Source organism: Notamacropus eugenii, chromosome 2 (genome assembly GCF_028372415.1).
Source record: "Notamacropus eugenii isolate mMacEug1 chromosome 2, mMacEug1.pri_v2, whole genome shotgun sequence".
Taxonomy (NCBI): Eukaryota; Metazoa; Chordata; class Mammalia; order Diprotodontia; family Macropodidae; genus Notamacropus; species Notamacropus eugenii.
This window is the reverse complement of record NC_092873.1, coordinates 10506186-10533782: the sequence shown is the minus strand read 5'-3', so window position 1 is coordinate 10533782 and position 27597 is coordinate 10506186. Positions and strand designations below refer to the sequence as shown.

At 36.1% G+C, this 27597-nt stretch overlaps 1 long non-coding RNA gene across 6 annotated transcripts; it reads left to right on the top strand.

The window, feature by feature from the left end:
* On the top strand, positions 1-25814 carry LOC140524353 (uncharacterized). Of its 6 annotated transcripts, XR_011973678.1 has the most exons (10): positions 2183-2449; positions 5589-5881; positions 6308-6558; positions 8387-8539; positions 9593-9726; positions 11849-12006; positions 17013-17150; positions 19260-19424; positions 19560-20355; positions 25630-25814. It is a non-coding gene; the product is annotated as an uncharacterized lncRNA (long non-coding RNA). The 6 variants fall into 6 exon arrangements; XR_011973677.1 differs by lacking the exons at positions 2183-2449; positions 25630-25814 and adding an exon at positions 1-657 and having other exon boundaries at positions 19560-20750; XR_011973682.1 differs by lacking the exon at positions 25630-25814 and having other exon boundaries at positions 2182-2449; positions 9593-9678; positions 19560-20750.
* Positions 25815-27597: the final 1783 nt, after the last annotated feature.

Sequence of the window (27597 nt, the reverse complement as noted above, 5' to 3'; positions counted from 1 at the left end):
GCCGTGTTTCCACAGAACTTTGTAAAATAAAACGCATTTATGATACTTATAAAATCATTCAGTATATTTGAAATATATAGATATTAGGTATAGCATCCATTATATTAATCTTATTTGTCCCATCCAGAGTCCACATCAGAATATTTACTTTCCACATATATTTTTCTCATAATGTGAAGAATTCTGAGTTTTCATATATTTTTTTCTATTAAGTAATTTATCCCTTAGTGATCTTTTATCATTTTCTTCAATGCTCACAGAAAAATAGGTTATTCTGATACACAATGTGAAGTTTTTGACCAAGTAATATTTTGTTATATTCTCCGGATTTATGCTTTCATATTATTTTGCCATTGCAAGAGCATTTCAGTTCTGGGAATACTGCTACTGTCTTGCAGATTTTAAAATACTCATATTTTTATTTTGTGTTTTTGTCTGTATACATCTTATTAAACTTGTGAAACCTGAGGATGCTGTTCCTGGATAGGACTGATCACTACAACGTGAAAAAAGGCATTGCCCACTACTCACCAGAAAAGTTAAGAGTTTACAAAGCAAGATTCGTGGACTACAGGAAGAATGGCCAGAAACAGGACAAAGGATATGTGAGTTCGTACACCAAAAAGCAGAATGGAACAGAGAACTCCATGGCCTTAGGTATGAAACTCGCGATTTTAAAGAAAGCCTTGGAAGCATTTTTCTTACTGTTGAAGAAATGTGACAGGGGATTTGAGATTAGAAAGGCAAAAGGACTACGTCATTAAAACAGTATTATTGTTGAGCCTTACTTATTCATTTGCACTCTAGGGATGTAAGGAAGAGATGTATTTTCAGTGAAATTTGAAAATGGTAGCACAATTATTTGTGTTTTATTTTTCAAAATGAAGTAAAAAAGTCAACTCTGAATAATCAATAGTGATGGGAAAATGGATAGAATTTTATGTACATGCCCTTCTACACATTTCTCCAGAGTCATCCCAATGCATCAAAACTCAGGAATAATGAAAAAAGTCTGTTGTTCTAGCTATATAGAATTTATGGAATTCCTTTTCATTGAATACAAAAAAGAAGTTGTACACAAATAAGAATATGACCCATTTTTCATAGAACTATAATGCCCTAAAGTAGCCTGGATAAAAAATGGGTTCCTCACTGATTTTGATGAAGGCTAGAAGGGGGGCAGTGAGACCCTTGCCAAGATCATAGTACAAGGGGCAGTTCACTTCGAATGAATGCAAAGACTCAAGCATTTCTGAACTCAAAGTAAAGATTTACCTTTTTCAGCGGACAAGGGTCCTTAGGGCACCTGCAACCTTATCTGTGTACAGGTAATGTTTCTAGAGCATTTTCTATAGTAAAACATGTGTCAAATAGGCTAACTAGATGATTCAAGGTGGGATTAGGGAATGGTTAGTTCTTAAAGGAACATGTAGTTTTGCTACTGGGGAGGTATTTTACCCAGCATGCGTCTGGAAACGAATAAGTGCCACTCCATGGAGGTATGATTTTAGGCCTGAAACCTCACTAAGTCAACTAGTGGTCAGGACTGACCACTGGCCACAGGACTGGCTAAAGAATACCGTCCTGATCTCATGAATATCTTGTTGGAGGAGATAAATGAAAGGGAGTGTACTTATATCGAAGTCTAAGATACATATGATTGGTCAGTGAGTAGTGAATGTCATTATGATCAAGTACACAAACAGGTCAGCCAGCATACAGCTGTTTAAACTCATGAATTCTCTAGTTGGAACTTGCTACTGTATCAGTAAATGAGAAAATAGTGGTTGCTGGGGCAGGCTGTGTTCTTGGCCTGGGGGGAAACTGCCTGAGATAGGGTTTTGAGGCTAAGAACAAATGTTATCTTTGAAGAGAAATGTGATTTTAGAATAGGAGTCCAATCACATGCACCCAAGCACCCCATCAATTTCTAACATGTCCTGACTTTGTGGGCCTGTGCAGGCCAACAAATTCTCAGTGCCACAGGTAATACGAAAAGGTAAGCTTCAAGGGGTAGAGCACGGACCACTCTGCATCAATAGAGGGAGTTTCTTGACAATGAGTTCCCTACATGGATTTAGTTCAGCTGAAATGAACATTCTTTTTCTTTTAGACATCCAGATGAGTATATTCAAATGGCATTTATTACTTCCTTCCACTGAACTGTCATTGAAAAAAGGCAATTTTCACCTAGGTTTACTCTGAAACAAGAGGAAATGAAGCAAGTGACTGCAGAAATGCTATTTGAAAATATTAGACATCAGTTAAGGAAAAAAGAATGATGATGTAAAAAAGTGGAGCTCAACAGAAACTTCAATGCTTTCTCAGAATTCTGGACCTTGAACTGAGAACAGTAGCAAATCATTTGAATCAGGGAAAATGAAATTTAAAAGACACGATTTCCATCTCTTTTTGTTAAGAATATGTATGGGTTGCCTGGAATAGGGAGGTGAGTATTATAGTCTTTTTAATCTTAAGAAAGGGCTATGATTTTTATATCACATAAATCTAAATTGGTCCCAGGTCATAGAAGAGCTCAGAAAGGATTTTGAAAATCACATAAGAGAAATAGAGGGAAATTTGGAAGAGAAAAGAGAGTAAGGCAAAAAAAATCATAGGCAAAATAGGAGTCAACAAGTTCATAAACGAGACCAAAAATATCTTGAAGGAAATAACGTGTTAAAAAAGTGGACTAGACCAAAGGGCAAAAGAGGTGGAAAAAATCAATGAGGAGAAGAATGCCTTAAAAAGCAGAATCATCCAAATTTTAAAGGAAACTCGAAAGTTCGTTGAGTAAGTGAGTCCTTAAAATTAGAATGGAGCAAACAGAAGATAAAGAGTGTATCAGAAATGAAGAAATGACGAAGCAAAACCAAAAGAATATAAAACACAAAATAATCTGAAATATCTAACCGAAAAACATCTGACCTGGAAAATAGATGCAGGAGGAATAATTGAAAAAATCTTCGACTACTTCAAAGACATGATATAACAAGAGTCTCTACATCATATTTCTAAAAGTTCTAAAGGAGAACTGATATTCTAGATATTCTAGAAACAGAGGATAAAATAGAAATTGAAAGCAGGCACCTATCATCTCCCGGAAGAGATACGAAAAGGAAACCTCCCAGAATGCCATAGCCAAGTTCCAGAGGTCCCAGGTCAAGGATAAAAAGCAGCCAAAAAGAAATCATGCAAATATTGTGGAACAACAATCCCAATACCACAAGAATTGGGCGCTTGGGCAATATAAAAGTCAGAGAACTTGGAATATATTCTAGAGGTCAAAGTAGCAAGGATTAAAACTGAGACTTACTTACCTATCAAAACTGAGTGGGGGAAAATTATATTCAATGATGCAGAGGAATTTAATACATATTTGAGTAAAACAGAGCTCAACAGAAAAAGAATCTTACAAATACAAGACTTAAGAAAAGCATGGAAAGGAAAGTAGGAAAGAGATATCATAAATAACTTATTAAAATGAAACTGTTAACATTACTATATGGAAAAAAATTTGTAACTCATGAGACTTTTCTCATTATGATAGTTGGCGGGCACTGGGTGAGTTGAATATCAAAGGATGGTATTGAAAAGTAATATAAAAGTTGAAAGAGGAATGTACCGGGAGGAGGAGAAAGGAACAAGGGACAGGTGGAAGGGAGCAATTTATCTCACACAAAAGTGGTAAGAGAACGCTTTTACAGTGGACGGGAAGAGGAGGGAGGTGAGAGTGAGAGAGTCAACCTTACCATCATCAGAATTAGCTTAAGGAAGGAATAACATCCACACTCTCTTGGGTATGGACATCTATCTTACCGTACAGGAAAGTAAGGGGAAGGGCATAAGAGGGGGGGATTGACAGAAGGGAAGAAGTTTGGGGGAGGGGGTAATCCAAAGCAAACACTTTGAAGGAGGAACAGGGTGAAATGAGAGACGAGAATAAATGGGAAGTGTGATTGGATGGAGGCAAATATAGTTATTCTTTCACAATATGATTATTTTGGAAGTATTTTGTATGACTTCAAATGTATAACATATATTGAATTGCTTGAATTCTCAATAAAGGTGGGTGGGGAGGGAGGAAGGGAGAGAACTTGGAACTCAAAGTTTTGAAAACAAATGTTATAAAATTGTTTTTACATGGAAATGGGAAATACAACAGGCAATGCAGTTTACCAAGCTATTTCATCCTAAACAAGACATAAAATAAATAATGTCTTAAATAAATAAGTTATGTTCAATCATTTGTAAATAAGTACACATAAATATAAAACAAACAAAAAAATTCCCGTCTAGTATCATTTGAATGTAAAATTACAGTCTAAAAGGCCATGGAAAAGTACAATGGAATTGGTACTTTGTGAAGTATTTCTCCCAATACAGAATCAGCATGATGTAATGAATACAATAAGCCTCAAGTCTTCTGTTTTAGGGAAGCAAAGATTTTCCCGAACTTGAGGAACAATAAGTTGACTAAATCATCTTGAACGATTTCTTAATTTGTAAGGATTCTAGTGTTTGGTAATATTGAGACATTTTCCCAACTCCCAGCAGGAGTTGGGGGAAACTCCTAGAGAGGTTTTGAAAAACAAGTGTTCAAATGTGTTCCCACTGATAATGCTTAAAGTGGTATTTAAATGCTAACTAATAGTAATACTCTTTTTTTCTATGTCAAGTGACTCCTTGGAAACATATCTTAACTCTCATCAATGTTGATAGATGATATCTTCTGTCTTGCAGTTCTCATCAATATTTACCATAAAGAATTAACTTCTTAACATTTATTGAGGATTGGTCCTCTGGAAGGCAGTGGTGGCATATTTTTTTATTGATCACTTATTTCAGTCTGTCCTCTAACCCCTGGGTCTGAAGGAATAATGATCGAGTCCTGTTTAGCTTGTTGGTTTATTCTCTTAAAGCACATGGGGAGCAGGAAGAGGGCCATTTGACAACAGAAGCTCTGAGAAACGATGTGCTGTCCCTGGGTACTGTCACCTGAGTGTTGAGAAAGACCTCTCTGGTTTTCCCTGGCTCTGTAACCCAAAATCCTACCATGTGGCCTTCAAATGGCTATAAATGTAATTACTTTCTCACTGAAGTTTCTGAACATAGAATCAGTGTTCTCATTAGAATGAGAAAGGAAATTTCATGTCTTTCCAAATTCCTTTTGAGATGTCTTGCTGCCTTAGACCTGGCATACTTGAGGAAGAATTTATTAATCTCCTTCGAATATGAATTTCTTTGATATCTGCTCACTGTATTAAGGGCTGAAAAAAAGATGCATGAGAAAATGAGAGATCACAGAAGACAATATGGGATCAAGTGCAAAATGTGGATTGCACAGAGTATCAGAATGAATCAAAGAAATTCTTGGTTTGTCATTTCAGTCTTAATTTTGTTTTTGATTTGTCACTTTACCTCAATAATCATTTCAAGAAATACAATTTGTAGCTATAATACGTAGAGAATGATGCATTTAATTACAACTGAATTCCAAATAATTTAATGTTATCAGTTTAAAATTAGTCTTTAGTTTGAAAGACCTAAATTGAACTGGTGTAATTTGATAATGTTATTTTATACAGATTAAATACCTTACACAACAATTGGAAGCAGCATTTTCATTTTAAAAACACTTGGGATCAATAAATCAAAATCTTCAAGACGAGGTTTTTTTCATGACAATCTTGCAAAAGAAATGTGACCAGTTGGAAGCAGACAGCAAACACCTGGAAGAAGACGTCGTTACTATTAGACATCATGTGGAAATTCCTATGCTAAAATGCAGCTAAATGGCACAGAATAGAAACATGATCTTGATGAACGAGCATGGCTGGAAATTGATGAAAAACCAAAGAAACTCCATACATTCCTACAGGTAACTTCATTTACCACCACTCTGATTGTGAAATATTTCAATGTAAATGAAATTTTAGGATATTTTTCCCGGTTCTACGCCCACATTAAACATTCTGAGAGATTCTGGAGTTGAAGACAACTTTTGGAATTATACATGTTTTTTGTAATGATCCTAATACTAGCACCAGAGTAAGTACCAAAGTGCAAACTAATGACTAACTTCCTGTAGAAATAGGGCTGTTGTTGCTTTTAGCTAAAATTCAATTCAGATGAACTTTATGATCAGTACTTTCAAAGTTCGAATCTATTTTTAGAAATTCAGAATCGGTCTCTGAATCCCTGACTGAAATTAAAATGAAAGCTAAGAAGTAGACATCTGTTAATTTCCACGATACAACTGGGCAGTTTCTCCTTAATTTCATTCTTTGTTTTCCGTTTGCTTTAGACTCAACAGAGACAGACAAGTTAGAACAATGAAGAGAAAATAAATTATAAATATTTATAATTATAAACTAGAAAATAAGAATGCTTATCTCAGGAACCACATGGAGCAACCAATAAGAGATCTGGAATCCAAACTCTCAGGAATGACAAACTCATATCAAGACGGTACTGAGGGAGAGAGAGAGAGAAACATACCCAGCTTTCTTCTGAAGATTTAAAAATGAGACAATTATTGTCAAACAAATTATACAGGTAAGCTGAGGCAGAGACACTAAGGAAATAATACTTGAGCTTATCAGATTGCTCTTGAACTTTTCGATGTTGATTCTGAACAAATCCTTAACTCACAAACCCATGACACCATTGGGAACTCGGTGTCAAGTGTAGAGATTATATTCGTTAATACAAATGAGTAAACCAATTTTTTTTTCAATGTTAACTAAGTAGACAGGAATGAAGTGTGGTCCATTGGAGAAACGTTTCCTTGGCTGTAGAAGCAGAGGACCTGAATTCAAGTCTTCACTCTGATGCTTACTCCCTGGTCTCTCTCATCCCCTGATCCCGAAACCTCTGGTTCTTTATTCACTGTGTCCATCAGATAAAACACAAACTGAAGAAAATGAGTAATAACCTTCATCTTTAAAAAACAATCTTATGTATCTGCTTTCGAAAGGCTGTTAATGTTCACACTCTTGTAACTTTGGACAAGAGATTCCATAGGCTGATGACAGCAAACAGTGACTGAAGAAAAATGTAGGCAATAGGAAGTCAGAAATATAGATAGTAGGAAATGAGTTCATTGGAATCAGGAAGAAAAAGAAACAAAGAATTCCCTTACTTTCATAAAGTATGAGGGAGGGTATGAAGGCCTCAGTCTGTTCTGGGAGTTCTTATTACTGACTTTTACCCAGACATATGTTTTCCCTCCCTAAATTCATTTATTCAAGAATAGATCATGCTTTTTGCTCTCACCCTTCTTTGCACCTTTTGCCTCCTTTTCTTGGCATGTTGCTATCTTGATATGTAGTCTAAGGATATTCAAAAGTGGTGTGCATAGGATAATGCACAAAGTTAAAAAAATATTTCCAATGCCCAGCAGAAAAACACACCTTCCAGCAAATGTTCAGGAGATGAAGGAGCTCTGCCTTCTAGGACCCTTGACAGTAGGACTCTGACCAGTCTTAATTCATCCTGCTCGTCTTCACTCTCATTTTTAAGCCAAACTGCTCTCTCAGTTACTCTGTATTTTGTCCTGCTCTGTATCCATTCAGGCCATCCGTTGAAATCTCTGTCTTCCTTCAGAAACTTCCACAGGTGTAAAGTCCGGGAAGCTTTCCTGGATTTTGCTCATCTCCCTGATAATCATTTCCCAATAAATTGATTTATTGGTTTCTTTTAAAGGCATACTAAATAAAAACCCTATCAATTCATGTTACAGAGTACCTACTACTACATATATGATAATGTAATCCATCCCAAGGTTTACCAAACTTTGACCTAACAGCCATTTTTTTTCCCTGAAATTTTCAGAAAGGGAAATACTGAACAAATGTTAAATAGAAATGAAAATGATTATATGTAAATGTTCAATTATCCCAGGGATCCCTGAATTCATTGGTCTAGACTCTAGCCCAGGTTCCCTAAAACTGATACAGATTGAACCCGAGTGTCTTTCCCCATCTGGTCTGAGCTACCTAGAGACTTTTTTATTCGTTTCTCAACAAAAACAATCATCACCTTATTGCCAGGATTTGATTGATCCCCACAAGAATGTACACATACGGACCAACTTTGATCACATCCAGTAGCATAAGCTATCCCTCTCTCCTGGAAATTAAACCCATCTTCCAGTTGCCAATAACAATTCCAGTGTATCCTTCCTCAACCTGAAAATGCTTCCAGTATGTATGTCCTTGTGCTTGAGTCCAGATTCAGTGTGTCTGACTGTGGCTGATGATACCGGTTCCGATAGGCAATGGTCTACCTCACTTTAGGCATAAATGGTCCTTGTGAGTATTTGTGAACAAATTTGGGTATCCTGTGTTTCCTTTGAGCTATCTCAATTCAGATTTGTTCACAGAGCACAACAACTTTTGTGATGTGGGCACCCCATGATGAGCAGTCCTGTGCCAGTGTCTCCGATGTCACATAATGAATTCCAGAGTTCTTAAGAGAGACCATGAGAATGTCCTTGCATTGCTTCTTCTAACCACCGTGTGAATGCTTGCCCTTGGTGAGTTCTTCATAAAAGAGTCTTTTTTGCAAGCGTAAGTTTTTCATTCCAACCATATAACCAGCCCATCAGAGTTGGAGAGTTTGAAGGCCTGAAAGTTCAATATCTAGAAAAGACCTCAGTCTGGTTCTTTGGCCTTCTAGATAATCTTCAGAATCATCCTAATACCATTCAAATAGAAGAGATTCCTTTCCCCGCATGGACCTGCTATAGTGTCCAGGTTTCAGAGGCGTACAAGAGTATAATACCGTTTCTCTCCCATAATATTCTTCGGACCCTCCCAAACACTGAGTTAGGTCAGTCAGTGCCTGTGTCAACCTCATTACCAAGGCTGTGGTGCTAGGTCAGATGATGAAAGAGAAAGACTTCAAAAAGTGCAATCGGATTTAGCAGTGAAGATACCATTGGCAACCTTGGGGTAAGCAGTTTGAGTAGAGTTTTAGGGTCACAGTCAGATAAATGGATTTGAGGTGTGACTGTAAATAACTCTAATATTTAGACGGGGAAAATGAGGGGAGACACTACATAAAAATAACCTGAAAGGATGCCAAATTCAATGAAGATAGGAGAAATTTTAAAAACCCAGAAATTAAACATATATTGGATAGTTTGGTGTTTATATCACCTTCATACGTCATTGTCCTTTATTTTCACTTTTCGAGCCTAGTATAAAGGTCATGTTATAATATCTGAAATGAGAATACATAAACTCTATAAACTGTTATTTGCATTTTAGATTTGTAATGCACATTGAAAGTTAAAAGGTTCATCATCAAGAATTTAGATTAAACTTTGAACTACCTTATCTTCTACTCACATTAAAATCCGTCCTTGGAATCCTAGCTAACTCTGTGGTGCTGGACAAGCCACCTAACAACTGAGAAATGAGTTTGAGTAATGCTTGTCTCACAAAATGGCTGTGAGGATGCCACAAGATAATGTATATAAAGTGTTATGAAAACCTTCATGTGTGAGAGAAATGTTAGCCACTGTTATCTTTTTAAAGTTTTCTGATTTTTTTTGAATTTTCCCCTACTGTTACCTATTTTACAGGACAAAGTGCTGTGCAAATGACTGGGATGACCTCACTTAGTCCTCTGAGACAAAGATAAAGGATGAAGATTTATCTCCCTTAAAGTGTAAGAATATTTTGTTATTGATTGAACAGCTTAGTGTCGATTGCAAAGGTAAGTACAGTTTAAAATTTCGAAACATAATAACTACTAAACAGAAATCAAGGATGTGCGTGTATACAAGAAGATACTACTGCAATCCTATCCCATTCATTCACAGCAAAATAGAGGCAAGCCAATCACTGAAAGGCCTTGGCCAAGGCAAAAGGGATTGTGTTGATTGCAGGGTCATAAATTTTTCAGCCATCTTCTACTTGTGTCAGTTCAAAAAGAAGTATTAAGTACCTATTTTGTGCTAAATAGACAAAGTTTGTATAAGTTATCTCACTGAATATGCAATCTAATAGGGGCTATACCCTACCTAAGTAACTCGAATACCGATATGTATATTCATATAAATATAAGTGCATGTGTACATAAGTAGATATATGTGTACACATGTCCTATATATGTATTTATATATATATATTCATACAAATGTATATTTGTGTATATACACATATGCATGAGAAGCACAGTCATAATGCTCTGCGAGTTTCAGTGGGGGAAAGAACACTAACTTTCAAGAAAAAATAACCTCTGTGTGAAGGTAGCATGTGAGTTGAGTTTTAAAGGATAGGTATGAATTCAGTAGCTATAGATCCTGGGAGTATACGGAGGTGAAATGAACCTTTGAACTATGGAAACTGAGTAAAAAGGCAGAAAAGTGACAGGGAAAAATCGAGTTTTTCTGGACATTATTTAGCAGTGAGAATTAAATATGGAAACTTAGGGGATTATAAATTACCCGAGGGCCTAGATTTTGTCTGTTGCCAAGTCATTTAACCTTGAAGCTTCAATTTCTTAATCAAGAAAATATCATACTTCACAGCATTTTTTTTTTGGAGGATGTATCTTGTAAGCCTCTAACTGTTGTATTATATAATGTGTGTTATTAATATTTCTTGGTAGGGTAAGGTGCATTAATTTTATTTGCTTGGTTGGTGAAAGGAGAACCATTGAAGAGATTGACTTGACTTCAAGTATCAAGATGTCAGGCAGTGATCTCTTTCATGAAAACAATGGTTAAATTACTGAAATCTTCCATAAAATGGCCCAAAATGTCAACAATCTTGTCAGTGTTCTGCCTAATTTTTGTAATTCTTCTGTCAACATGACATATAGTACAGTGTCCTGGACACCATACCAGGAACAGCTAGCTTCAGATTCTGCCTTATACACATACCAATTGTGTCAGTATTAACATGTCCTTTGACTTCTCTGTGCACAGCTTCTTCTTTTGTTTTGAATGTTTCAGCTTATCATTTCTCTTACCGTCAGCTTCACTTCCTGCTACAATCAGTGTGGCTCCATCTAGCAACCGAGTTTTTCTTGTTGCCTCAGTTTTGCTAAACACTGAAATACATGAAGAATTGAAAGTTACCAAGGGAAACCAAATATTCAAATCTGTTGAGTCTGTAACTTGACATAACACACGTTACTACCTCTGGGTTAGGTAACAATTTGGCTCCATGCCTCTCTGAAGAGCAAAGGGGCAGCTCTTTTGCTTAATACTCTGAAGAATTTTTCGCTTTGCTGTTTCAGCTATATTTGTTTCAAGGTACTAGAAGTCTGGCCAATGAATAAATGAAGATTGATATTACCATATGAATCTTGCATGGTTTTTGGTATTATACATCTCTAAAGGAGAAGCTGTGTTTCCACACAACTTTGTAAAATAAAACGCATTTATGATACTTATAAAATCATTCAGTATATTTGAAATATATAGATATTAGGTATATCATCTATTATATTAATCTTATTTGTCCCATCCAGAGTACACATCAGAATATTTTCTTTCCACACATATTTTTCTCATACTGTGAAGAATTCTGAGCTTTCATGTTTTTTTCTGTTAAGTAATTTATCCCTCAGGGATCTTTTTTCATTTTCTTCAATGCTCATAGACAAATAGGTTATTCTGATATGCAATGTGATTTTTTTGACAAAGTAATATTTTGATATATTCTCCGGATTTATGCGTGAATATTATTTTGCCATTGCAAGAGTATTTCAGTTCTGGGAATACTGCTACTGTCTTGCAGATTTTAAAATACTCGTACTTTCATTTTGTGTTTTTGTCTGTATACATCTTATTAAACTTGTGAAACTTGAGGATGCTGTTCTTGGATAGGACTGATCAATACAACGTGAAAAAGGAATTGCCCACTACTCACCAGAAAAGTTAAGAGTTTATAAACCAAGATTCATGGAATTACCAGAAACAGGGCAAAGGATATCTGGGTTCAAGCACCAAAAAGCAGAATGGAACAGAGAACTCCGTTGCCTCAGGTATGAGACTCGAGATTTTAAATAAAGCCTTGGAAGCATTTTTCTTACTGTTGAAGAAAGGTGACAGAGGATTTCAGGTTAGAAGGGCAAAAGGACTACGTCATTAAAGCAGTATTATTTTTGAGCCTTACTTTTTCATTTGTACTCTAGGGATATCAGGAAGAGATGCATTTTTAGTAAAATTTGAAAATTGTAGCAGAATTATTTGTGTTTTATTTTTCAAAATGAAGTAAAAAAAATCAACTCTGAATAATCAATAATAATGGGAAAATGGGTAGAATTTTATATACGTCCCCCTCTACACTTTTCTCCAGTCATGCCAATGTGCCAAAACTCAGGAATAATGAAAAAAATCTGTTGTTCTAGCTAAATAGAATGTATGGAATTTCTTTTCATTGAATACAAAAAAGAAGTTGTACACAAATAAGAATATGACCCATTTTTGATAGAAGTATAATGGCCTCGAGTAGCCTGGATAAAAAATGTGTTCCTCACTGATTTTGATGAAGGCTAGAAGGGGGGGCAGTGAGACCGTTCCCAAGATCATAGTACAAGCGGCAGTTCCCTTCGAATGAATGCAAGGACTCAAGCATTTTTGAACTCAAAGTAAAGATTTACATTTTTCAGCAGGCAAGGGTCCTTAGGGCACCTGCAACCTCATCTGTGTACAGGTAATGTTTCTAGAGCATTTTCTATAGTAAAACATGGGCCAAATAGGCTCTTAAAGGAACATGTAGTTTTGCTACTGTGGAGGTATTTTACCCAGCATTCGTCTGGAAACGAATAAGGGCCACTCCATGGAGGTATGATTTTAGGCCTGAAACATCACTAAGTCAGCTAGTGGTCAGGACTGACCACTGACCGCAGGACTGACTAAGGAATACCGTCCTGCTCTCATGAATATCTTGCTGGAGAAGATAAATGAAAGGTAGTGTACTTATATGCAAGTCTAAGACACATATGATTGGTCAGTGAGTAGTAAATGTCATGATGAAGTACACAACCAGGTCAGCCAGCATACAGCTGTTTAAACTCATGAATTCTATAGTTGGAGCTTGCTATGGTATCAGTAAATGAGAAAATAGTTGTTGCTGGGGCAGGCCGTGTCCTTGGACTGGGGAGGAACTGCCTGAAATAGTGTTTTGAGGCTAAGAACAAATGTTATCTTTGAAGAGAAATGTGATTTTGGAATTGGAGTCCAATCACATCCAGTCAAGCACCCCATCAATTTCTGACATGTCCTGACTTTGTGGGCCTGTGCAGACCAATAAATTCTCAGTGCCACAGGTAATTCAAAAAGGTAAACTTCAAAGGGCAGAGCACGGACCACTCTGCATCAATAGAGGGAGTTTCTTGACAATGAGTTCCCTACATGGATTTAGTTCCCCTGAAATGAACGTTCTTTTTCCTTTAGACATCCAGATGAGTATATTCAAATGGCATTTATTACTTCCTTCCACTGAACTGTCATTGAAAAAAGGCAATTTTTACCTAGGTTTATTCTGAAACAAGAGGAAATGAAGCAAGTGACTGCAGAAATGCTATTTGAAAATATTAGACATCAGTTAAGGAAAAAAGAATGATGATGTAAAAAAGTGGAACTCAACAGAAACTTCAATGCTTTCTCAGAATTCTGGACCTTGAACTGAGAACAGTAGCAAATCATTTGAATCAGGGAAAATGGAATTTAAAAGTCACTATTTCCATCTCTTTTTGTTAAGAATACTTATGGGTTTCCTGGAAATAGGGAGGTGAGTATTATAGTCTCTTTAATCATAAGAAAGGGATACGATTTTTATATCACACAAGTATAAATTGGTCTCAGGTCATAGAAGAGCTCAGAAAGGATTTTGAAAATCACATAAGAGAAATAGAGGGAAACTGGGAAGAGAAAGGAAAGTAAGGCAAAAAGAATCATACGCAAAATAGGAGTCAAAAATTTCTTAAACGAGACCAAAAGCATCTTGAAGGAAATAACGTGTTAAAAAGAAATGGACTAGACGAAATGTCAAAAGAGGTGGAAAAAATCAATGAGGAGAAGAATGCCTTAAAAAGCAGAATCATCCAAATTTGAAAGGAAATTCAAGAGTTCGTTGAATAAGTGATTCCTTAAAATTAGAATGGAGCAAATCGAAGCTAACGAGTGTATCAGAAATCAAGAAATTACTAAGCAAAACCAAAAGAATATAAAACAGAATATAATCTGAAATATCTAACTGAAAAGGCATCTGACCTGGAAAAATAGATGCAGGAGGGATAATTGAAAAATTCTTCCACTACTTTAAAGACATAATATAAAATGAGTCTCTACATCCATATTTCTAGAAGTTCTAAAGGAGAACTGATATTCTAGATATTCTAGAAACAGAGGATAAAATAGAAATTGAAAGCAGGCACCTATCATCTCCTGGAAGAGATATGAAAAGGAAAACTCCCAGAATGTCATAGCCAACTTCCAGAGTTCCCAGGTCAAGGATAAAATATTGGAAGCAGCCAGAAAGAAATCATCCAAATATTGTGGAACAACAATCCCGATAACATAAGAATTGGGCGCCTGGGTATTAACAAAAGTCAGAGAAGTTGGAATATATTCTAGAGGTCAAAGTAGCAAGGATTAAAACTGAGACTTACTTACCTATCAAAATTGAGTGGGGGAAAATTATATTCAATGATGCAGAGGAATTTAATACATATTTGAGTAAAACAGAGCTCCACAGAATAAGAATCTTGCAAATACAAGACTTAAGAAAAGCATGGAAAGGAAAGTAGGAAAGAGATATCATAAATAACTTATTAAAATGAAACTGTTAACATTCCTACATGGAAAAATATTTGTAACTCATGAGACTTGTCTCATTATGATAGCTGGCGGGCACTGGGTGAGCTGAATATCAAAGGATGGTATTGAAATGTAATATAAAAGTTGAGAGAGGAATGTACCGGGAGGAGGAGAAAGGGACAGGTGGAATGGAGTAATTTATCTCACACAAAAGTGGTAAGAGAACGCTTTTACGATGGAAGGGAAGAGGAGGGAGGTGAGAGTGAGAGAGTCAACCTTACCATCATCAGAATTAGCTTAAGGAAGGAATAACATCCACACTCTCTTGGGTATGGACATCTATCTTACCGTACAGGAAAGTAAGGGGAAGGGCATAAGAGGGGGGGATTGACAAAAGGGGAGAAGTTTGGGGGAGGGGGTAATCCAAAGCAAACACTTTGAAGGAGGGACAGGGTGAAATGAGAGACGAGAATAAATGGCAAGTGTGATTGGATGGAGGGAAATATAGCTACTCTTTCACAATATGATTATTTTGGAACTATTTAGTATGACTTCAAATGTCTAACATATATTGAATTGCTTGAATTCTCAATAAAGGTGGGTGGGGAGGGAGGAAGGGAGAGAACTTGGAACACAAAGTTTTGAAAACAAATGTTATAAAATTGTTTTTCCGTGTAAATGGGAAATACAACAGGCAACGCAGTTTACCAAGCTACCTCATCCTAAACAAGACATAAAATAAACAATGTCTTAAATAAATGAGTTATGTTCAATCATTTGTAAATATGCACACATAAATATAAAACAAAAAAAAATTCCTGTATAGTAGCGTTTGAATGTAAAATTACAGTCTAAAAGGCCATGGAAAAGTACAATGGAATTGATACTTTGTGAAGTATTTCTCCCAATACAGAATCAGCATGATGTAATGAATACAATAAGCCTCAAGTCCAGAAAGATCTGGTTTCAAATGTTGACACAGAGTTCATCTTACCTGACTCTGAGCCAGAGGTCTGAAATTGGCCCGAATTTCTCCACAAAACTCAGTCCTGGGGGAATCTATTTGACACCACTGATCTCTCCTCACCTTCCATAAGAATGTAAGTTCCAGAGAAATCCTCTCTTTTTGCAGAGAGTATTTCCTTACCTGAAAATTCTTGGCGAATGAAATTTCAAGATCATTCCGTTTTGCTCTTTCTTACATTACACTTTAGTATACATCCCTCACTATTTCAGAATAGTTCGTTGTTCTCTAGGATCTTTATCTTTTACTTATTTTCTTATTGATTTACGTAAAATTATTCAAGTCTTTCTACATGGGGGAAAGGCAAAGTCTTCATAAGTCAGAGCACTGGATGGAACCTGTTAATCACATGAAATTCAGTAAGAATGAATACAAAATTATATAATTAAATACAAAATAGTTTCATATGCATAAATTGGAAGAAATAGAATTGGACAGCATTTTGTCTGAGAAGATGTTAATCTTAGTCAGTTCTAAACTGAAGCTGAGTTAGTACTGTTATCTGAGAACCCAAAAGCTAGTGTAATTTTGCATCCTATTCAGAGAAGCATAGCTTTCAAAACAGACAAGGTGAAAATCCCTGTGTACTCTGAAGTGAATAGATTTACTTATCCTGATTAATTCATTTGTGACTCTCACAGAATTATGATAAATAGTAAGAACGATGCCTAACAGGAAGACCCTGGGGGTCCATGACTTGTGAAGATCTGTTAAAGGAACTAAAGATATTGATTCTTATGTCTTCAGGATTTTGAAGGACAGTCATTTTGAAGAAAGATGAAGCATTCTGTGCTTCAGACTGAGGATCAGAGCTCGGAGCAATGGATCAGAGTTTCCAAAATGTACATTTTTAGGGTGAATGTCAGGAAAAAATTGTTAACCAACAGAAACATCTTGAAACAGAATGCGCTCACTTGAGACGTGGTGGCCACCCCACCTGTGAAGACTTCAGGTTGAGGCTTGTAAGAGTTAGGTCCCTAAGAATTGATAAGGCTTGCCTTGGTTACTGACTGAGGTTGCTTTCCATCTTTGAAGTGCTATAATATTTTGGCTTTTCATTTTCGGTAGCCTGCATTTCTTTGAATCTATAAAGCTATTTTCCTTGCTTTTTCACATTCTATATTCCAGTGGAAGGTCAAATGTTGTTGCTGACTTTGGAAGGAAAAAGGATGATTAAAAATTTTCTGAAATTGTTGTCCCCAGGACGAAGAAGAGCTCATCTCAAAGAGACTTTTTTCTGGAGCTGAAAGCCAGAGTTGAACAAGGTGGAATTGTGAATAATCCTCTTGGAAGCAGAAAGAAAAAGAAGTAGCTTCTTCCCAAATCACTGAGATTTCTGAGGTATTCACTTTGATCACTTTCCAACCTAAGTCCGTATTTTAAAAATCAGGATCGTGCTTCTTCATTTTGGGACATATTTGTCATCCTCAGTCCCGTCCATCTGTCTACAGCACACAAGTCGGGACATGGCTGGTTATCAAAATCCGCACACGCTGTTTGTTAAGTTTGGTTGTTCCTTTTTCCTTTTTCATTCAATGGCCATTCCTGAGACCCAACTCTACTTCAACTCAAAAAATTCCTGGATTTCAGTAATGCCTTTGCCTTTTCTGGTCAGAGAAAAGGAGGAGATCATCAGTGTCATTAACCCCTAAATTAGTGGGAGAAAGGAATGCAAAGAGGTAGAAAGTGACACCTCCAAAACAAACCATTTTTATTCCTTGATTAAGTGATTCATCTCTTTGTACTTTTCACGAGAGAGATTAAGGGTTACTATTTATATATGTAGAGAGAGAGAGACCAAATACATATAAATAGAGCAATAATATATAATAATATATAATATGTAATATAATAATATAATATATATACATATATATATACATATATATGTATATACACACACACACATATTATTAATTTGCTGTATTTCACTTTGTTGTCTCATTCATGTTCCATGAAAGAGAAGTAAAAAAATATTTGCCGCAGAAAAACTTTTCTTAGATTCCTGACCTCTGGCTTTATCTGTGACCTGAATTCCTACATTCGTTCTAATTCAATATTGCTCACCATGATAGTAATACATATTCATCAAATTCTAAATTTACAATTTTGCATTTTCATATTTTCTTCAAAAGTTGTTTGAAGGAAATCATTTGTGTTGGTGGCCCCCAGTAATCCTTGGTTAACGGTGCCTTGGAGTGCTGGTTTTAACTCAGCTGAAACCTCCTCATACCCTCCTGCTAGACTCCCAGAAAGGATGTCACAGAATGGAGCTAATAAGCTTTTTGATATAACTCTTTCCACCAGTCCTGAATGGGGAACAATGATCCTGGACCAGTTTTACTATGATAGGAGTGCAATATGCACTTTTTACACTTTGGCCTCAGTAATGCTTTCATCATTCTTTTAAAATATGATGGTGAAGGGTAGGTTACCATCACGAGGAGACCGCACTGTAGATCTCACTTTTTCCATCCCGAAAATGAGAGGTTTTGACTTAACAACTTCTAAAAGTTTTAAATCAGTGTTGCTGTGAAAACGTTACAGCTATCAGCAAAGAGAATTTTCTGAGGACTTCTACTAAGAAATTTATGACTTATCACTTCATTGTTCTGGAGATAATATAATTGTAACAAGACAATGATTCTAAACGTAGGACAAATGCTTGTCTTCAGCTCCTAAGAGGAATTAGCTATTCCAACAGCATCTTTGATTTGGAGTTTGAAGAGATGTGGTTTGAAACACTGCTACTACTACGTACTGAGTGTGACAATGGGCAGGTTATTCAGTAATGTGTCCTACCGTAAATCCTGATGTGTAAAATGGGGAGAATAATATAAATATTTCCTTCATAAGTGTGTTGCAAATTTTAGCCGTGATAATATATTGGAAGAACTTTCTAAAATACCTTAAAAGGCAATGTGGCATGAAGACTTCACACAGGCCTGAAAGGATTTATTCGAAGTGATGATTAGTGATACGAGCAGAACCAGGAAAACTCTGTACACAGAAAAAACCACAGTGTGCCACGAATTTTTCTGGTACACTTAGTAATTCATTGCCATGCAAGTACCTAAAAAATTCTGAATGGCCTTTAGAGGCAAAACGCCTTGCACATCCTGAGACAGAAATACTGAACTGGATCACAGAATGAAGCAGACCATTTTCCTTTGGATTACGTTTTGTTTTATGGTTTCTCCCATTCATTTTAATTGTTCTCTGCAACGTGACAAACAGGAAAATGTGTTTAATAGGAATGTACGTGTAGAACCTATATAAGATTGTACACAGAATCAGGGAGAGAGTGTGTAGAGAGAGGTGATGGAGGAGGAGGAAAGGGAAAACATCTAACCTATATGGAAGTGACTGTAGAACACAGAAAACAAAAAAATAATTTAATATATAAAAAAGGCAATGTGTAAATATTAAATATTTTTATTTTTATTGTAGCGCTTTGACTAAGCAGTTTGGAATAGAATGGATACAGCAAAGGAAATAAAATATGCTGAAAGGCAGCTTCGTGGGACTAGACGTTCACTTCATATCTTCTGATTGATGAAGCACTTTTAAGACCTGTTCTTTATGAAAACTGAGTCTGACAGAAATGTGAAATAGGTGAAACTCCCTTAATTTAATTTTTTCTGAGGAAACTCTGCTTCTTGATATCTTAGCATTTATTTTGAATTACTAAAGAAAATCAGAATACATAATTTTTTTTGAGTAATAATTTTTTCTGTTTGTTATATTTAGATTCCTAATGGCAATGAGAAAGAAAAAAATGTCTGTTGCATAAAAATCTAATCCTACACGACGAAGTTGCCAACCTCAAACTCGAACTAGACACAGTAATAATTAAGGATGAAGAAAAAGAATGTCATTGTATGGAAGATATAAAAGTTTGAAAATAAAAGATTGTGGAGCTTCAAAAGAATTACAACTGAATGAAGAAGTCTTAAGAAAAATTACATTCCAGTGCAGTGGAAAAGTACATGATCTGACGACTGAAAATGCAGTGCTGAACTTTAAATTGGACAATGCAAAGCAGAGACAGACTAGAGAGGGTAATTGCATCATGTAGTTCCCATGTGATTTCTGCTGTTCTCGATCATGAGCAAAGTCAGCCATCAAACTAGCCCACGAACATTCCTTTCAGGGAGAATGAGATGAGTGGCTTTGTTTACAATACAAGCTATCATGACACGCCTAGCTTAAGAGAGAACAATGGTGTCCTTCCTCATGAGCTGTCTAAAGCTGAAAGAAAAACCAGTAGTTTACAGCATGAGCTGTCTGGTGCACGATTGCCTCAGGGAAAAGATACTCATTTGAAAAGCATACAGAGAGAATTAAACCTTGCCCAACAGAAGAAAAGGCACTTCAACACACAAATCAACTGAAAAAGGGGAAACTGAACAAATACGTTATCAAATGGGAATCTATCCAAGAAAGATTAGCAGAAATCCAGAGTGAAAATATGTTGTTTCAGCAACAGCTTGAAGACACCCAAAAGAAAACCATGACTAAAGAAAATTTCTTGAGTGATTCCCAGGTACTGTTCATTGATCTCTTGAATAAAGTTTGTGCTGACGCTGAAAATCAAGTTCTTACGGTAGAATAGAGAAATAAAGTGTTGACCAGTGAATGTATGTACTTAAGAGAGCAAATGTGTACATATGAAAATGCGAAAGCTGAAAGCGAGGTAGGGTTTTAAATATTCAGCTTGGGTAAACATTTAACTTTTTGAAATCAAAGTCAAAATTGTTTTGATGAAGATAATTTAAGCATTTGAATTTTCAGCAGGCACCCAATATTATTAACTATTATTGTCAAAATTTTGAAATGTAAGAAAGAAGAACGAGAAACAATAGAATGATAAAATAATACCATAAGAATGCACAAGTAAGTGTGAATTTAATAATAGTAATGAAATGTAATACAGTAAAATACAGGTAATAAAGTTAATAAAAGTAAATACTTAATATATAAAATTAAAATTTTTATGAAATAAAAATAAATTTTCATAAAGAAAATATTTATGTAGAAATAAAAAAAATAAAAATATGTAAGCATAAAAATAATATTAAAAAATAAAGTGTCAATATCATCTTTTAGATAAGATGACTCACTTTGCTTAAAGAAATTGTATAGTCAATGAAATTTTCTTTTCATTAGTATAGATAGTGTAATCTCTTGTGCATAGATATTGATAAATTGATTATTCTAATTCCTTTCCAAATATTCCATTTTCCTAACGAAATGGAATAAATTATTGGAAATGCTAAAACTTCTGAAGAATCCTACAAAATTTTGCTAGGAATAATGTAGCAATTAAAATCACATATCTCCCTTGAGATACTGGTGAGTATTAGCATTACCCTTTTCATAAGAATTTTAAAATGTTCATCAGTCTGACGAGTTTTTATTCATACTCCTTTGAACTAATTTTAGAAACTTTGAAGAACGAATCATATTTTTAGTGGAATTCCAATGACTAGTCTCTACTTTCCTTTAAAATTTAGGACAGTATTTCTATTAAAACGAATATAATTATGCACTAAGCATTAATATTTTCTGTTACTAAGCTTATTATTTTTTGTTTTTTGCAGCTGCAAAGTCAACCAGTACATATTTACTTTTGGGGGGATTTTTAAAAAAAATTTATTTATTTAGCTTTTAACATTCATTTTCACAAAATTTTGGGTTCCAAATTTTCTCCTCATTTCTCCCCTGCCCCACCCCAAAACACCAAGCACTCTAATTGCCCCTATTACCGATCTGCCCTCTCTTCTAACATCCCTCCCTTCCCTTGTCCCGATCTTCTCTTTTGAACTGTAGGGCCAAATAACTTGCTATACCCCATTAGTAGTATTTCTTATTTCCTAGTAGTAAGAACAATACTTGAGAGTTGTTCCTAAACTTTGACTTCCAACTTCTCTTCATCCCTCCCTCCTCACCCATTCCCTTTGGGAAACAAGCAATTCAATATAGGCCATGTCTGTGTAAGTTTGCAAATGACTTCCATAATGGTCGTGTTGTGTAACACTAACTATATTTCCCTCCATCCTATCCTGCCCGCCATTGCTTCTATTCTCTCTTTGGATGCTGTCCCTCCCCAAGAGTGTTGACTTCAAATTGCTCCCTCCTCCCAATGCTCTCCCTTCCATCATCCCCCCCACCCTGCTTATCTCCTTGTCCCCCTCTTTCCTGTGTTGAAGATCAGTTTTCATACCAAAATGAGTGTGCATTTTATTCCTTCCTTTAGTCGGATTGATGAGAGTAAGCTTCATGTTTTTCTCTCACCTCCCCTCTTTTTCCCTCCACTGAAAAGTCTTTTGCTTGCCTCTTGTATGAGAGATAATTTTCCCCATTCCATTTCTCCCTTTCTCCTCCCAATGTATTTCTCTCTCACCGCTTAATTCCATTTTTTTTAAAGATATGATCCCATCCTCTTCAATTTACTCTGTGCTGTGTGTGTGTGTGTGTGTGTCTGTGGGTGTGTAATCTTACCAACTACTCAGATACTGAAAAGTTTGCAGAGCTATAAATATTGTCTTTCCATGTAGGAATGTAAACATTTCAACTTTAGTAACTCCCATATGACTTCTCTTTGCTGTTTACCTTATCATGCTTCTCTTCGTTCTTGTGTTTGAAAGTCAAATTTTTTTTTCAGCTCTGGTCTTTTCATCAAGTGTACTTGAAAGTCCTCGATTTCATTGAAAGACCATTTTTTCCCCTGAACTAATATACTCAGTTTTGCTGGGTAGGTGATTCTTGGTTTTAGTCCTGGATTCTTTGACTTCTGGATAATCACATTCCATGACCTTCGATCCCTTAATGTAGAAGCTGCTAGATCTTCTGTAATCCTGATTGTATTTCCCCAGTACTTGAATTGTTTCTTTCCAGCTGCTTGAAATATTTTCTCCTTGACCTGGGAACTCTGAAATTTGGCCACAATGTTCCTAGGAGTTTCTCTTTTTGGATCTCTTTCAGGTGGTGATCCGTGGATTCTTTCAATATTTATTTTGCCCTCTGGTTCTGGAATCTCAGGGCAGTTTTCCTTGAAAATTTCATGAGAGATGATGTCTAGGCTCTTTTTATGATCATGGCTTTCAGGTAATCCCAAAATTTTTAAATTGTCTCCCCTGGATCTCTTTTCCAAGTCAGTTGTTTTTCCCATGAGATATTTCACATTATCTTCCATATTTTCATTCTTTTGGTTTTGTTTTGTGATTCCTTGTTTTCTTATAAAGTCATTAGCCTCCATCTGTTCCATTCTAATTTTTAAAGAACTATTTTCTTCAGTGAGCTTTTGGACCTCCTTTTCCATTTAGGTAATTCTGCTTTTTAAAGCGTTCTTCACCTCATTGACGTTTTGAAACTCTTTTGCCAATTAACTTAGGCTATTTTTGAAGGTGTTATTTTGTTCAGCATTTTTTTGGGTCTCCTTTAGCAAGGTGTTGGCCTGCTTTTCATGCTTTTCTTGCATCTCTCTCATCTCTCTTCCCAGGTTTTCCTCCACCTCTTTAACTTGATTTTCATATTCCTTTTTGAGCTTTTCCATGTCCTGAGCCCATTGAATATTTATTTTGGTTGTTTGGGATACAGAAGCCTTGACTTTTACGTCTTTATCTGACGGTAAGCATTGCTTTTCCTCATCCAAATGTATGAGAGGAGATATCTGCTCACCAAGAAAGTAACCTGCTACAGTCTTATTTTTTTTCCCTTTTTTGGGCATTTTCCCAACCAGTTACTTGACTTTTGGGTCCTTTGTCAAGAGTAGGGTATTCTCCGGGAATCTGTGAGATTTCACTTCCTCCAAAGTGGCACAATCAAGCGTGTCCTGGTCTGGATGCAGAGAGGGATTTCTATGCCAAGAATCTTAGCAGATACCTCTCCACTGGCACTTGGCCTCGAGTTCCCAAGTCAGCACTTGGGGCTGATTTTCAGATAGGCTGGATGGCAGGGCCATCATTCAGTGTGAGGCAAAGAGCAGCTAGCCCAGGGCCTCCACCCAGGGCAGAGGCAAGACTCAGCTCTTCAATGGCCCCAGGGGTTTTTACGCTCCAACAAGGGAGCTTCCATAGGGGCTGCTGTGCAAGATCTGTGGCCACTGCCTGCTGTCAGAGCTATGGGAAAGCCGTCTCCCTTCCTGGCCTGCTGATTGAACCCCGTCACTGACCTTTGGTGCCTGTGGGCCAAGGGGTCTGAGGCCTCACTGTTGCAACTGCAGATTCAGCCCCTGAGGTGTCCTCACTAATCTTACTTTTTAATTGTTTGGGCGTCCCTACTAATTTTTTTTTTATCTCAGTATTTTTTATTGTTTTAATAACTATCCTTGCTCAGTGTCCAAAATTGCAGTTTCTGGAATCATTGCCTTTTATTTGTTGAATATGCATTGCCCCTTACAATCTACAAGCAGTTCTCATTCTCTCTGATTCATCATCAATTCAATGGGGAAACACGTCATAAAAAAATTTTTAAATTTTATTTTTAGTATATATGGTCATGAATTTGAATCCAGTCCTTCCATACTACAATTCAGTTTACTTGTATGAATTCAGTTAATTAGGTCAGTTTTATTTTCACAAGTTTTTATTGCCATCTTTCTGCTTTCTCCTTCCTTCAAAAATTTACTAGACGTTATTTAAATTTAGTGTTACAAGGCACTTAATATTATCTAATAAGAGATAAAAAAGATTTGGTTCCTTTTATTTTTTGGTTTCATTTTCTCTTACTCATTGGTGCATTCATATACTTTGCTGTATGGTGAAGTGAAGATGATATTTTGTAGCATATCTCTCTATGCATTTGTGACTGTGTATTTCTGTGCATATTTGGACATATGGATATGTGCATATGAATGAATATACTTATGTATGTAGAAACACTGACCTTGCAATATACTGTGTATACATAAGTGGAAAACTACCCTATTTTTATTGTTTCCATTTTCTCTGCCCATTGGCTACAGCCAGACGTGTAATTCCTATTCTAATGGATAAGAGAATTGCTTTGAAGGCTTGGCAAAGAGAGTTGAACATGTGAAAGGTAGTTAACAACGATATATGTTGCGGTTTTGGCTGCGAGCAAACTAAAACATACTTGTCAAGTCCTTTTACTAAGCCTGATAAGGATATCAGCGCCTATGTTCATTCTCCAGGTGAAACTCCGAGAGGAACGAAAATTCATCCCTTTCTTATGCATGTCTTCTTCATTGTAAAGGCAGGAGCAGAGAAAGAAAGTAGTTCACGTTTCTGAAAAAGGGAAGGGGAAACCCCTAATGTTTCTATCAAATATAAAAACTATTGATTATACCCACTCCATTACATCCCCTTCCATGTCAATTTCAGATAAAAGGGTTTAGTCCCTAGGTAACTTTGGAGGTCTTTTAATTTTTCTCTGAAAGAGGTAATGGGGAAATCAGGTTGAATGCATTGCTTAATGGGGAGTACACTGAGCAAGAAGAAGACAGCATTTGATCCATGCTGAGTGGAGGTGAAGTTGTATAGTTAATTGAGCTTTGTAGTCTCAGGAGCCAAGTTCCAATCCTTTTCTCTCTCAATGACTGCCTTTAGGACCGTGAGTAATTCAATTAACTTTTTTGGCCTTCAGTTTTCATGTTGGCAAAATGAGGTGCTTGTATTAAATAGTCCTTAAGATATCTCTAGCTCTAAATCTATGGTAATTATGAATATATAAATGAAGTTAAGTTGAATGAGAAAATATTAATTTCTGTTCATTTTAAAAGTGTATTCGTTTTTTTATGAGCTAATATCATGTCATGGAATCATGAACAGAAATAATTTGGAAATATTTCACTCAGGTTACAGTAAGAAAGCTTCAAGAAGAACTTGCTGATTCTTTGTGATATCAGTCCATGACAGTAGTTTCACAAGTTGCATCATTTTATCGAACTGATTTTGAAAATAAGAAAAAACTACAGAAGAAATTAGATCAAAGGAAAAGTAATGTATGTATGCATAAAATCTGTAATTTCTCACTGGTTAATGGAAAGTGTGTTGAGGGTGCTATTTCCTTTATTTCATCAATATTATAAATTTTCTGAACACTATGCCTGTCATTTACACTCACATAAAGCCAGACATAAAAACTCCATCACCTGTACACTTGAATTTTAATATATTAAATTAAATTGATATTTAATATTTTTTTTTATTTTTCATTTGTAACATATTTCATATCACATAAAACAATTCCCACCTTTGGTCGGGTGATGTCTCTTTTAAAGTGTTCACAATGTAGACCACAATGTAATTTTTTTTAGCGGTATTCAACTGAGATAGTAATGATAACTATGTATGCTTATGAAAGCCCTTGTTCTAATTGTCTCCACATTCGTACTAAGAAGTAGACGACCTTAGCTTACTGTTGTTGTTCTAAAGTCCTAAGCCTAATAGCTTAATTTTAGACTTGACCTTGGATGTTCCCCTACCAACAAGCTATAATTTAATTGATCTCGTATTAGGCTTACCACCCTTTTGACTAGAGGAAATTGCCACTAAGTGTTAGGACATTGCAGCGAAAAACAAATCTCCCCAAATTCCTGTCAGTTTCAGGCAGGAATAGATTGTCAACTTGCATTCACTGAGGCTTCGAGTCTGATAGATATCAGTGGGGAAATTGAGTCAGGAGAATCCTACCTCAGCCCAGGCTGTACAGCCGCTCTCCCACCCTTCCCATGAGATCACCTTTTTCAATTCCTATACAGGTTTAATGGCATCATGGATTGGAGGCTCAGATTACTATTTTGCTATCCATATATGGAGTTAGATTCAGAAGAACAGTCACTTAGTAGTCTCATAGCATCTTCCAATAGCAAGTTGCAATGACCACGGTTTCAGTTATGACTATAATTTCACATTGGCTAAGGCACATCTTTTGAGAGAAGTCTTAAGTGACTTCCATGCCGTTCTATACCTGTTTTAGTTTCCACTTAAATAATAATCATAAAAACAAATTTACCAATCAAACCTTAACCTTTCCATCAATGCCAATTTTACCCCAGGTTACCTGACTCTAGGAGGTTTAGAACAAAATTCATTTCCCCAATCTAACGATGTCTCTGATGTAGTCTCAGTAATTAATTCTGTCAATTGTTTTAATGTTAAGTGCTTTAACATCACTTTGTAACATGTCCAATTATTCTCCCTATCTCTCCCGTCCCCACACGAACTAATTCCCTGCATTCTGATTACCCCTTCACTCGATGAGCTCTCCCTTCCATCACACCACACCCTTCCCTTTTCCCCATCTTCTGTCTTATTTTTTAGGGCAAGATAAATTTCTGTACCTCACTACCTGTGTTACTTGTTTATGGGTTATATGCAATAATAATTATCAGCATTCCTTTCTACTGCTTTGAATTCAACCTTCCTTCCCTCCCTCACTCTTTCTCTCCCTCCCTTCCTCCCTACTCCTCCCCTTGAGAAGGCAAATAATGTAATACAGACTAAATACAGGTCGTTTTGAAGAAGACTTCTGTAATGATCATGTTTTCTGATACTAAGTATATTTCCCTGTATCCTGTTCTATTCCCCGTTATGTTTTATTCCTTCATTTAACCTTCCTCCTTCCCAAAAGTGTTTATATCTAGTTATTCCCTTCTTCCATTTGCCCTCACTTCTATCATTCCCCTCACCCCTCTTGTTGTCTCCTCCCCTACATTCCTCTAGTATAATAGAGACTTTTATACCAAATTGAGTGAGCATTTAATTTCCTCCTTTAGATGAATGTAGAGAGAGTAGCATCACTTACCCCCTGTCCTCTTCTC